Below are 14,475 nucleotides of genomic sequence, written 5' to 3'. Positions count from 1 at the left end.
TGCATGCGGCCTTGCTTCCAAACATCAAATATGAACTTAAAAAAGCAAACACAAATAATTTTAAAGTAGAGTAAAAAATACGTGTGCCGGTGTATGACCCTTTTGTCTCAATATCAAGCAAGTTCTTTTACCTTTTATCATTGATAAAAATTTTTACCATTAATGAAACCTCACTTTTTCTTTTTATATTCATAATTGTATTAGCTTCTAACCTAGCAAGTAGCAAACCACGGTCCATGTTGATTGATATTTAAAAACGGGGTTTCAAAGAAGTTTTATAGTGACATCCATATATCAATTACCATTGACTGTAAAAGTACATTTTATTCAAATTTGATGGAACTTGAGAACTATGAAGATAGTTCGTAATTATAAAGATAATACTTTGAGAATTTCGAAAAAGAGCCTGACAACCCTTAAATATCAAATCGAAATAAATTATAAACTACTGAACAATCCATTGTTCCAAATCCCACAATTTCGTATCTTGAAAGAGAAGCAAAATCAAATTTGCATGGGCAGGAGGGATGTTTCTCCATTTGTTCTTCTTCTTTTTTTTCTCCACGAATGATTATTTTTGAACCAGTGTCTTAGAGCGATGAAATGGCCTCATTTAAACATAAATTCAAATATCTGGTGGCCTCAAGTGACAAAATACTTAGCTCCTCACCAAAGTGCAGTCTTCTGCGATTTTGATTTACGAAACATCAAATTTGGAAAAAAAATACGACAAAAATAGCCAATCATTTCAGGGTCAAATACCCTAAACTAAAGGTTTAGTCTTCCTCGTTGACAAAAAGGGAAAAATCCCATCTTTGAAACGGGTAGCATGTCTGTCTTATCCACCCTTTTTCTCTCCAGGTGATCATAATGAACCAAGGTTGTAAATTGCTGAATGGATAAATTTTGCAGTTCATCCAATATATACCTGCAATATTAAGACAAATAAACTGACTCGTGATATTCCCCTAAATTTATCAAATATCGAAAAACTAGCGCTTCACTGAAAGATGATCGTACTGGAAGTTTTAAGATAATTAAAATCGTACACTAAAATTAATTGATGTCATGGCCGATGAAAGATTATTGAGAGTCTTATAAATTAGTTTTTTATTTTCTATAAGGTACTTATTTTCTGCTCCCTATCATGTTTTGTTGCGTCGATTTTGTGCTTCCAGTAAAGTCCTATTCAAAAAATGCCACTTTTGATGGTATATGGCGCTGTATGATGAACTTATCACGACATTTTTATAAAGAGCCCATACATGTGATCAAGAGTTTAAAATACGCTATTAAGAATTTCTCTGCGATGTTGCAGTTGACTACTTCTTCTGCTAGTTCGTCCACGATTTTCAAAACTTCTTTGGAGGATAGGAGGGACTGTATTCAACAGGGAGGATTGTACAAATCAGTTATAGGATTTTCTACAATGGAGATTAAGAAGGTGCCCATTTCGTGCTTACCAGTATGTCATGTCCAATCCGGATATGGCATAAAAAATTGTTGTTTTGCAGCCATATAGCATTTTATGGCGGTGTTATTATACGTTATAAAACCACGTAGACATAAAAATTACATTACCAGGCTTAGGGTTTTCAGATATGGAGATTATAAAGTAATCGTTTCATTCTTCACTGTCTTTTCATTCTGGAAAAAGCACGCAGAGTATAATTTTTGGGTGCCATGCGGTACTTTATGATGGTGATATCACGTCAAATTTGAAGAAATCGATTATATGTAAAAGTTAGCCTTTGAATAAGCCCTTAAACAGATCTCTATGGTTTTCTAGTGTTTATGTAGTCTTTATTTTAGCCTTCACTAACGACGAAGAAAAGAAGATCGAAAAAAGACGGCACAATAATGCTACCCATACAAAGAATTCTTTTCCCTGATTGTTCAAGGTGGGGCTCTAAGTTTTCTATATAGGGTTTTGACAATGACGACTCCAATGGAGTGCTTTTGGCCTTGATTGCAATGCCTTTTTCGAGTGATTTCATGCACTTTTTAAAATTCTGGAACTTTAATTTCAGACATTTTACCATTAAAATTAATCAAAACAATATTTAACATTCGTGAATCAGTTACAAATAGCAATTTTTTCTCGTAACAGTTTTCTTTTAAGCACACTTTAAACTTTTGGTTACTATGGGTCGTGGTTCGCTCTTTACTAGGTTACAATTGCAGCTATCGCTGCAACGATGATGATCAGTAATCAGCCTCAGCCAGATAGTTTTCAATGAAATTATGGCACATTCAAGCTATTTAACTCCTAAATAGTTTAGAAAGAAAAAGAAGGAAGAAAAACTGCGAAATAAATTTAATTACTGATATTGATATCAATATGCGAATCATTAGTTGCAAAATACCGGCATTTTGTTTGAGCTTGAGTACAATGGGGAACAGGGGCGTAATTTGCTATGAGGGAGGAGGCAACTGCCCCTCCTATACCTTGGATTGCCCCCCCCCAAACTAAAATCTAGTTTCTTCAAAAATCTCTTCAGAACTAAGATAAGCCTGCATAATTCAAGCATCAACAGAAACAGATCAGTGTACTTTAGTCTATGTTTACCTTTATATTACTATAAAGTATCTTTATAGTACTTTTGTAGTACTATATAGTGCCTTTATGGTACCAAATGGCTCATTTTTCAGTTTTTACTGCCATTTTTACTTGATTTGAGAAAATTGACTCAAACTTTGCCCCCCAGGATTTGGATGAAATCACACCAATGATGGGGAGTGACTGAAAAGAGGAAAGTGAGCTTGAGTGTATTTAAAATAGATGTATCTAAATTCAGCGAAAAAAAAAAAAAAAAAAAACAACAACTTAGAATTCAACAGACAGAACATTTTGTAATACAACAGCGTTAGTCCTCGTTTTAGGGCATATGCTTATGAGCACAAAAAGCAGAAACAGTTTTTTCGACACAGAAATTTTTGGGGCGCAAAATTTCAGCTGAATAGTCTATCATTTATAATCATTTTCTTTTTTTTTTTTTTATTAGAAGAAAGTAGACGGTGGAGTTGGCAGTAGGTATAAGCCAATTGAATCCGAAATTTTCATTTTTCCAGTATAAAGTAAGAAAAATCAGATTTAAATAAATAAAAATTTTTATTAGTAAATGAAAATTTTGTTTATCAGTGAAAATCTTGATAAAATTTGGCCAGAATATTTTTGGGAGACAAGGGGGGACGGTAATCAAGATTTTGCCCCGGGCGCAAGAGAGGTCAGAACACTGATACACAGGTATGGGCGTCCCGGTCTGTAATTTCGTCAGTCGAAAAACATGACGTCAGTCGACAGACAAACAGACAACTTATTTTTATATATATAGATATGCTAGCTGTTGGGTAGGCGCTCCACGTCACCCCAACACCTAGTTGGTGGGGGCGCTTCGCACCCCCCAGCCCACCCGCGCACGCAAGTCGTTACGCGCCATATTAGTATATATATATATATATATATATATATATATATATATATATATATATATATATATATATATATCTATATATATATATATAAAGGTAAAAACTACAAAAAAACTAAAAAAAAACTAAAAAAAAAAAAACTAATAAAAAAACTAAAAAGCTAAAAAACTAAAAAAAAATAAAAAAGAAAAAAAGAAAAAAAAGAAAAAAATGAAAAATAAAGGAGAAAAACAAAACTAAAAAAAAAAAAAAAAAAAAAAACTAAAAAAAGTAAAAACCAAAAAAATAAAAAGAAAAAAAGGGGAAAAATACAAAAATTTATTTCATCATATACCATTTCAAAAACGAATGTATATACAGACTGGGACACCGGGATACAAATGACGACCGGGACACAGGGAATATAAATGACGACCGGGACACAGGGACACAACTACAACGGGGACGCTGGGGGCACAGGGGGATATATAAATGGCGATGGGGACACAGGGAATGTTCGATTAGCAATCACCATCAACAAAGCTCAACGGCAATCATTAGAATCATGAGGTATAACTAAAAAAACTAAAAAAAGGTAAAAAACTAAAAACTAAAAAAGAGACCAATCCAAAAACGAATGTATATACAGACCGGAACACCGGGACACAAATGACGACCGGGACACAAGGAATATAAATGACGCCCGGGACACTCAAAGAGAAATCACAGACTGGGACACCGGGACACAAATGATATATATATACACACACAAATATATATACACACACACATATATATATATATATATATATACTAGCTGTTGGGGTGGCGCTTCGCGCCACCCCAACACCTAGTTGGTGGGGGCGCTTCGCGCCCCCCCAAGCCCCCCCGCGCGCGTAAGTCGTTACGCGCCATAATAGTTACGCGCCATTGTAGTTGTGTCCCTATGTCCCACCTGTGAATATAGATAGATATATATATATATATATATATATATATATATATATATATATATATATATATATATATATATATATATATATATATATATATGGTTTTAACTACGTAAAACTTGCGAATATACAACATTCTTTGCTGTCCCATTGTCTTTGCATATAAATAGATTGTCAGGTTTACCGACTCTTGAACATGCAACATATAATGGTCCATGGGAAAACAATCTGTATTCAGATCTATACCTCATGATTCTAATGATTGCCCTTGAGCTTTGTTGATGGTGATTGCTAATCGACCATTCCCTGTCCCGGTGTCCCGGTGTCCCGGTCGTCATTTATATCCCCCTGTTTCCCCCGGTGTCCCCGTTGTAGTTGTGTCCCTGTGTCCCGGTCGTCATTTATATTCCCTGTGTCCCGGTCGTCATTTGTATCCCGGTGTCCCGGTCTGTATATACATTCGTTTTTTAGTTTTGTTTTTCTCATTTATTTTTTTCCTTTTTTTTTCTTTTTTAGTTTATTTAGATTTTTAGATTTTTTAGTTTTTTTATTAGTTTTTAGTTTTTTTTTCTTTTTAGTTTTTTTGTAGTTTTTACCTTCTTTTTAGTTTTGTTAGTTTTTTTTTTTACTTATGTCCTGGTCGTCATTTATACTCCCTGTGTCCCGGTGCTTTGTTGATTGCTAATCGAACATTCCTTTTGTCCTGGTCAATTTCTCTTTGAGTGTCGTCATTTATTTTTTTCTTTTTTAGTTCTTTTAGTTTTTACCTTTTTTAGTTTTTTTTAGTTTTTTAGATGAAAATTTTTTTTAGTTTTTTCCTTTTTTTCTTTTTAGTTTTTTATTGGTTTTTACCTTTATTTTAGCTTATTTTTCAGTTTTTTCCTTTTTTTTATTTATTTTTTTATTTTTTATTTTTTTTTAGTTTTTTACCTTTTTTTAGTTTTTTTTAGTTTTTTTAGTTTTTTAGCTTTTTTACTTTTTTTATTAGTTTTTAGTTTTTTTTGTAGTTTTTGCCTTTTTTTAGTTTTTTCAGTTTTTTTTTTAGTTTTTTATTGGTTTTTACCTTTATTTTAGCTTATTTTTCAGTTTTTTCCTTTTTTTTAGTTTTTTTTACTTTTAGTTTTTTTAGTTTTTTAACTTTTTTTAGTTTTTTTAGTTTTTTTAGTTTTTTAGCTTTTTTATTTTTTTTATTAGTTTTTAGTTTTTTTTGTAGTTTTTGCCTTTTTTTAGTTTTTTTAGTTTTTTAGCTTTTTTATTAGTTTTTATTTTTTTTTGTAGTTTTTGCCTTTTTTTAGTTTTTTTCTTTTTAGTTTTTTTGTAGTTTTTACCTTCTTTTTAGTTTTGTTAGTTTTTTTTTTACTTATGTCCTGGTCGTCATTTATACTCCCTGTGTCCCGGTGCTTTGTTGATTGCTAATCGAACATTCCTTTTGTCCTGGTCGCTTTCTCTTTGAGTGTCGTCATTTATTTTTTTCTTTTTTAGTTCTTTTAGTTTTTACCTTTTTTAGTTTTTTTTAGTTTTTTAGATGAAATTTTTTTTTAGTTTTTTCCTTTTTTTCTTTTTAGTTTTTTATTGGTTTTTACCTTTATTTTAGCTTATTTTTCAGTTTTTTCCTTTTTTTTAGTTTTTTTTATTTTTTATTTTTTTTAGTTTTTTACCTTTTTTTAGTTTTTTTAGTTTTTTTAGTTTTTTAGCTTTTTTACTTTTTTTATTAGTTTTTAGTTTTTTTTGTAGTTTTTGCCTTTTTTTAGTTTTTTCAGTTTTCTTTTAGTTTTTTATTGGTTTTTACCTTTATTTTAGCTTATTTTTCAGTTTTTTCCTTTTTTTTAGTTTTTTTTTAGTTTTTAGTTTTTTTAGTTTTTTACCTTTTTTTAGTTTTTTTAGTTTTTTTAGTTTTTTAGCTTTTTTATTTTTTTTATTAGTTTTTAGTTTTTTTTGTAGTTTTTGCCTTTTTTTAGTTTTTTTAGTTTTTTAGCTTTTTTATTTTTTTTTATTAGTTTTTAGTTTTTTTTTGTAGATTTTGCCTTTTTTTAGTTTTTTCAGTTTTTAGTTTTGTCACCTGATCCAGTTTTTTCAGGTGACGTCACCTGATCCACAGATCCACACACAGACAACTTATTTTTATATATATAGATATTTATATATATATATATATATATATATATATATATATATGAACGAATTTGTAATTGTGCCAGTGGATAAAGCTAATAATAATTTTGCCATAATTTGTCAGAAGCTGTATTGTGATATCTTAAAAAGGGAGTTATGCACAACTAATGTTTATGAAAAGGTAAATATAGAGGATGAGAATTTAATTGAAAAGACTGAAGAAATACTTTTTAAAAATTTTAATATTAAAATAAATGACAATGATAAAAAGTTCCCTTTCCTATATTGGACTGTAAAATTTCATAAGAATCCCCCTAAACCACGGTTTATTGCTGGAGCAGCTAAATGTCCAACCCGCATTGCTGCTACTGACCTCTCTTTAATTTTAAAGGAAATTGTAAATAAACTTAAAACCTATTGTTCTGGTATTAAAAAATTTTCGAATTTTAATCCATATTGGAGTGTTAATAATTCACTGCAGGTGATAGATTCTTTAACAATGGTTTCAGCTAAAAGAATTGAGTCTTTCGATTTTGCGACAATGTATACTAATTTATCACTCAATTTAGTGTTTGATAATTTAAAAACTGTTATAAAGAAATCTTTCCTCTTATCTAGTAAAAGGTTCTTGAAAATAGACAGTTATAATAAAAAAGCCATATGGACAAACTGCTTTAATACTACAGTTAACTTGAGATGTTACAGCTTGGATATGATTTTTGAGTTATTGGAATTTGTTTTATACAATACTTATATAAGATTTGGGGGTGATTTGTACAAGCAAATTATGGGAATTCCCATGGGGGGGAATGCCAGCCCATTTATAGCTGACTTGTTTTTAAGTCAACTAGAATATAAATATATGATGGATAAGAATAATCCAATTAATTTAAAACATGCTTTGTCAAATAATAAAAGATATTTAGATGATATTTTGGTCTTAAATTGTAAGGATTTCATTGATATTTCTAAAAATATATATCCATCAGAGCTTATTCTTGAGCCTAGTCATGGCGCTGGTCATGAAGATCATTTCTTAGATTTAAATATTAATATTTGTGATAATAATAAATTAAGTTTTAAAATGTATAATAAAACGGATGATTTTGATTTTGAAGTGATTAGTTTCCCATTCCCTGAAAGTAATATACACTCAAATATCACATATTCAGCGTTTTTCTCACAGTTACTTCGTTATGCAAGGATTTGTAGTAATTATATTGATTTTAAAAATAGATGTAAAATCTTAAGCCAAAAATTGATATCAAGAGGTTTTTCTGCAAATAAATTAACTTGGCAATTTAAAAAATTTAGTTTTCATTATAACGAACTTTTAAATAAATATCAAAAGAATTATCTAGAAATACTTAAAGAAATTTTTAACTAATTTCGGAGGTTCGAGAAATGTTGTCAAAGCGCCATTTATTTTGAATTGTGTTTCTATTTGAGCGGAATTTTTAAAAAATTAGCCACATGGTAAAGATGAATAATATAATTGTTTAGTTCATTCAGGTTTTTTGCAATGTGTTAATATTTGTGATTTGGTAAAATTTATAATATTTAGTTTACCTATTGTTGCTAAAGGGAGGGATATATTAACAGGATAAGCTTGTTTTGGTTTTACTTGGTTGTTTTACATTTGCTGTTTTTTTTTTTTCATAGGCATGTATTTTGGGGGTGATACCTGACGCGGGGATGCCATGGATATTCTGTGGTAGCCACAACACTGTGCTGGGTAGAGAATTTAGAGTGGCGAAACCCTATATAGGCCAGTGTATTCTCCTGATGAGCCCTTATGTTGGGTGTTGCCTCTGAATTATTTGTCTATATTATTTTTTCTATTGTTTGGTAAATGACGACTTATACTTATTGACGACATGACTGCCTGTCCATGGATTATTCTTTATGGTTGATTGTGTGTGGCTATGCTGTTTGACCTATGTGATTGTATGGATGAGTAGGGTTAAGGCCTCATTCAAGTGCTGGTCTATATTAATCACTAATTTAGGAAAACAGTCTTCCTTTTCTCCTTCTGTCTCTTTTTTTTTTTTTTTTTTTTTTTTTTTGTGTTTGTGCTGTAGCATTGGTGATTTCTCTTTTCATGATATATATATATATATATATATATATATATATATATATATATATATATATATATATATATATATACATATATATACTAGCTGTTGGGGTGGTGCTTCACGCCACCCCAACACCTAGTTGGTGGGGGCGCTTCGCGCCCCCCCCCCACAAGCCCCCCCGTGCACGTAAGTCGTTACGCGCCATTGTAGTTGTGTCCCTGTGTACCACCTATGAATATAGATAGATTTTTATATGTGTTTTGAACTACGTAAAACTTGCGAATATACCACATTCTTGGCTTTCCCAGAATCTGTGCATATACAAAGCCTTATGTACTTATAATGACGTCATATGCAAATGCTCTTTTTACAAACAACAAACATGCATACACACAACTCGTTTTTATATAGATAGATAGATAGATAGATAAATACAATACAAATTAACTGCGTAAAACTTGCGAATATACAACATTCTTCGCTGTCCAATTGTCGCTGCATATAAATAGAATGTCAGGTTTACCGACCCTCGAACATGCAACGTATAATTGTCCATGGGAGAAACTATCAGTAATAAGATTTATACCACATTTTTCTAATGATTGACCCTGAGCTTTGTTGATGGTGATTGCAAATGCTAATCGAATTGGGAATTGCAATCTTTTAAATTGAAAAGGCAGATCTGTTGGAATTATGGGAATGCGAGGAATAAGAACAGCCTCACCCTCAAAAGGCCCTGTCAAGATTGTGGCCTGTTTTACGTTTTCCATTGTTTTTTACGGCAAGTCGCGTGCCATTGCAAAGTTTTGGTGGGTTTATGTTACGTAACAATATTATTGGTACGCCTATTTTTAGTTGTAGCACGTGTGGTGGAAACCCTGAAAGATCTACGGAATTTAAAAATTCAGATGGATAATCAACCGCCTCATTTGGTTCCAAAACTGTGTCGATTGACTTGTAAAGGACTGCCTGGTCTCGAATATTGGTCAAAACAATATTGTTGATTTCGTGGACGTCTATATTTTTGGGTGAAAGAATCGCTCTTTCACTTAGCCATTTATTATTTTTGTAATTGTTTAGAATATTCGGAAATACTTTTTCAATAAATTCATTTTTGGACGTCACTAAATTACAGAATTCAGCAGGTAGTTGTATACGTCCTGAAATTGAGTCTACTGGGAGCTTTCCGTTTCCAATTGCCAGCAATTGATCTGAAAATGTTTGACCAGAGTCATCGTTTTGCAATCGGACACGCATATTTGTAGCTAATTTTAATGTCTTTACGTGTGCCCATAAATTAGAATTTTTCAGGCAAGCATTTATTTCGTCTGCAGGGGTTGATCTAGGTATTATAGGTAATGTTTGCCTGAAATCTCCCGCAAGCAATATTAACGTGCTGCCAAAGGGTTTCGAATTCTCTCGCAAATCTTTCCAACATTGATCCAGAGCCTCGAGCGATTTTTTTGTGCGCCATTGTGCACTCGTCCCAAATAATAAGTTTGCATTGCTGCAATACTTTACCCATCCCAGATGATTTGGAAATATTTCACGTGGGAGTTTCTGTAGAATGCAAATTCAGAGGCAATTTCAAAGCGGAATGAGCAGTTCTTCCACAAGGCAGCAACGTTGCGGCTGTTCTGGATGACGCAGTTGCCAACGCTATATCATTTTTTGATCAAATTGATGACAGAATCAGTTTTATCACAAACGTTTTACCAGTACCTCCTGGCGCACCCAAAAAGATAATTTCTCGAACGTTGTTATCGACACAATGCATTATCGTATCATAAATGTCTTTTTGTTCCAACGTTAACTTGGAAATGTTATTTTGTACAAACGACAATAGATCACTCGTACTGTAACTTTGTTGACGATCCAATTCTACACATGTCGAAACAGCAGCGGTACGATTAGGTGAAGGCATTTCCAAATCCTGAAGAGGTTTGTTTGCCATAAATACGCACAAATCTTCTATAATAACTAAAGTGTAGTTATAAATTTATGATGTAAAATCAAAAGTCATATCTGACGAATCTAACCGTTTTCGATGGAGTATATCTTCAGACATTTTCGATTTATATTTTTCCCATAACTCTGTAGGAGCTGAAGCAGAGCAAGTTGTTACTATGATTCCAAACAATGCACGAATTTGACTTGGAGTTGACGTTTCGCACGCGTCATTGACGCAGTTATCCCAGTGTTGGTCATTCTCCAATAAATTCAGAGCTTGGCATGCACTACGGTAAGTGTCATGTATAGTACCGTTTACAGTTCTCAAATACTCAAAGGACGTCGGACCGGGTACATTCACCAAAAGCAGGCGAAGAAAGAACCATTCATGTTGATTGAGATGAACGGTGTAGAGTCTTCCTATCGTGGTATCTTTGAAGATGGTAGGTTGGCCGTCGACTGACTTACCCTGTTTTCGACGTTCAAATACTTTATTTTTAGTATTCCATGGGTAATACGAAGGGACTTCAGTATACAGCAGTTTTTTGCAAAAGAATCAATTTTGCATACTGAAAAGAAAGCAGTTAACTTTGTATCCGGTGGATTCAGGGCTCTTTGTTGCACGTTGGATTCCGAAAAATAAACACGTTGACCATTCTGTAAATGTACCGCTAAGTGAACAACAGCTGGACTACGTTCATGTATCGGAAATGAAAGAATTCGCCAAACAGCTTCATTACTGCTTATGTATCTTCCAGCCTGATATTGTACGATTTCGTCGATATCTTTGATTTCGGACTGCAAACCAAAAACTGCCATGTCACTGCCTTTGTTGACGTATTTACATATGTATTTGATTGCCTTTACGGAGTTACAGTATTCAACGTTTATGTGTGCATTAATTGTTTTTGATAATAATGGGGAATATGGAACAACCCACTGGTTATCTACTTCGATGGTGGTACCGTTACGCTTCTTTAGTATTGCTGTTTTACCGCCATCTTCAGTAGATCTTCTTCTATATTGTGGGTAACCATTATTGTCAGTAATTGTGTTGGGTACTAAAAGTCGAGGATATTGCTTTCTGCACCTTCCTTTGGCCATGCATGGTGAATTTTCGTTCAGTGCGCCGCAAGGTCCATGTCTCATACTTTTTACAACAATATCATATAACCCCCTATCGACATTTTCATCAGGTATTTCAGCGGAAATCACATCGTCAATTTCATTAGAAGTAATTTTATAATGTAGCCAGATTAGTATATGTGCGTGTGGCAATCCTCGTTTTTGCCATTCCACTGAGTACATCCAGCATCGCACTGACCCGAACACTTCAAGTTTTACTATGTAGTTTATCAGTGATTTCAACTTTTGCCGGAAGACACGGGCTGTAATGTCATGTCTATGAACCGCCGATTGTCCTTGAAGTAAAAGCTGCTGTATCTCGTCCCAAGATTGATTACATGTAAATGTAATAAATAAATCTGGACGACCATAGAGACGAACAAACGCAATAGCATCTTGAGCATATTCATGCATATGACGGGGACTACCAGCATATGACGAAGGTAAAATCGTTAATCTTCCAACGTTTGTGGTATTACCGTCATTTACAACTGCATCTCGCAAATGAATGTCTTGTTCAGAGCGGAGCTTGGTCTGATTCAGACGGATAAATAGCAAACGTTCTGATTCAATTTTTGCATACATATCAAGGATGTATTGGTGAAACAATTGACGGCATTTTAAAATATAATTGTTTTTATCCTACCGAATCATTAGTCTATAGGAATAATAATGCATTGTACTGCATTTCTTATTCATTTCTTTGTTAGTGGCTGGATTTATCAATTTAATATTAAAGTGATAGCCGTCGGCTCCAACCCAAAAAATGATAGGATATTGTAGGGCATGGTAGCATCGATGAGTTTCAGCAATTCTTACCAACTGAGCGTTTTGCTTATGAAGAATAATATCTCGAAGTAAAAACTGATCATCGACCATAACGATTGCCACTTTGTCGATAGTTGGAGCATTGTATCTACGCACATGTTGGCCAAGAGGCGTTTTGTCAGCGGAAATAACAATTTTATGCACATCAGTAGGCATCAAATCGATGGCTGTTTTGAACAGACGCACAAAGTTATTATTTTCGTGGAAAGATGTTGCAATTGGGAAACGATTGTCCTTTCAACGTCGGGAGAAATTTCGCAACGTGCATTCAATTCAGAATTTCTATCACTAATGAAGTACAATTGTAAAAATTTATTGATTCTCGCCTGAGAATGGTAGAAGGGACCCTGCTCTATGATAAATTTGCCCTTTTACTTTGAAAGAAGGCATAAATTGATCTGGATTTTCGATTTGGGCACCAAACGACGTCATTTGGAAACATGAGTTATATTTTCTGATTTTTGATAAAAAAAACGCTTAGATTCTGACGTAGTCCCAGTAAGCAAAGTCTTCAATGGCTCTGGGGGTGCAGCCAGTTGAGGAAGTTGAACTTTTCCTGAGGCGCAACACATTCCCATTGTTTCACTACTAAATTTCAAGGCCTTGCAGTATGGACAAATTTTAGACATAGTTCCGATTTGAACACATCTACTATAATCATCGACTGGGCTGTACCTGAATGCCATGCGATAATTTTCACGTTGCTCTTGTGATTCCTCGGCACGCTTTCTTTTGGCATTATCTCTTGAAGCCGCAAGCCTGTTTTCACGTTGCTCTTGTGATTCCTCGGCACGCCTTCTTTTTTCACTTTCTCTTTTAGCAGCAAGTCTGGTTTCGCGTTGCTCTGGTAGTTCCTCGACACGCCTTCGTTTACGGAAATTGCACATTCCTAATCTGGCATTATCTCTTGAAGCCGCAAGCCAGTTTTCACGTTGCTCTTGTGATTCCTCGGCACGCTTTCTGTTCTTACTTTCTCTATCAGCCGCAAGCCTGTTTTCTTGCAGTTCTTGTGATTCCTCGGCACGCTTTCTTTTCTTACTTTCTCTATCAGGAGCGAGTTTTTTGGCATAGACTCTTTGAGCAGCTTCCACGGCTGTTGCCATTGTAGGTTCTTCAGTCATTTTACAATTAAACATTTTTCCGTCCACGATTTTCTTACAGTTAAAAATTTGTCTTTGAACAAATTTCTTAAATACCTCTAATGACGTCATCGTCATAAAAAACATGACGACAACTAACTTCATGACGAAATGATGACATGACGTCACTCGACAGACATAACACACATACAACTTATTTTTATATCTATCTATCTATCTATCTATCTATATATATAAAAATAAGTTGTCTGTGTGTGTCGAGTGACGTCATGTTTGTGTGTCGACTGACGTCATGTTTGTCAACTGACGAAATTACAGACCGGGACATCGGGACACAAAAGACGACCGGGAAACCGGGACATAGGGAATATAAATGACGACCGGGACACTCAAAGAGAAAGCGACCGGGACACAAGGAATGTTCGATTAGCAATCACCATCAACAAAGCACCGGGACACAAATGACGACCAGGACACAGGGAATATAAATGACGACCAGGACACTCAAAGAGAAATTACAAACCGGGACACCGGAACACAAATGACGACCGGGACAAAAATGACGACCGGGACACCGGGACACAGGGAATATAAATAACGACCGCGACACTCAAAGAGAAATTACAGATTGGGACACCGGGACACAAATGACGACCGGGACAAAGGGAAACAACAGCAACGGGGACACCGGGGGGCACAGGGGGATATATAAATGACGACGGGGACACAGGGAATGTTCGATTAGCAATCACCATCAACAAAGCTCAAGGGCAATCATTAGAATAATGAGGTATAGATCTGAATACAGATTGTTTTTCCTAAGTTGTCTGTGTGTGTGTGTCGAGTGACGCCATGTTTGTGTGTCGACTGACGTCATGTTTGTTGATTGACGAAATTACACACCGGGACATCGGG

General features: G+C 34.2%; 1 protein-coding gene across 1 annotated transcript in view; it reads right to left on the bottom strand.

The window, feature by feature from the left end:
• The window catches only part of LOC136027731 (transcription factor 20-like), a 35,284-nt gene that overhangs the window by 2,715 nt on the left and 18,094 nt on the right, over nucleotides 1–14,475 (bottom strand). The gene's annotated exons all lie outside the window — the stretch shown is intronic.

This window comes from Artemia franciscana, chromosome 1 (genome assembly GCF_032884065.1).
Source record: "Artemia franciscana chromosome 1, ASM3288406v1, whole genome shotgun sequence".
In the NCBI taxonomy this organism is placed as follows: Eukaryota; Metazoa; Arthropoda; class Branchiopoda; order Anostraca; family Artemiidae; genus Artemia; species Artemia franciscana.
Note: the sequence above shows the minus strand (reverse complement) of the source record. Positions and strands in the feature narration are given on the sequence as shown.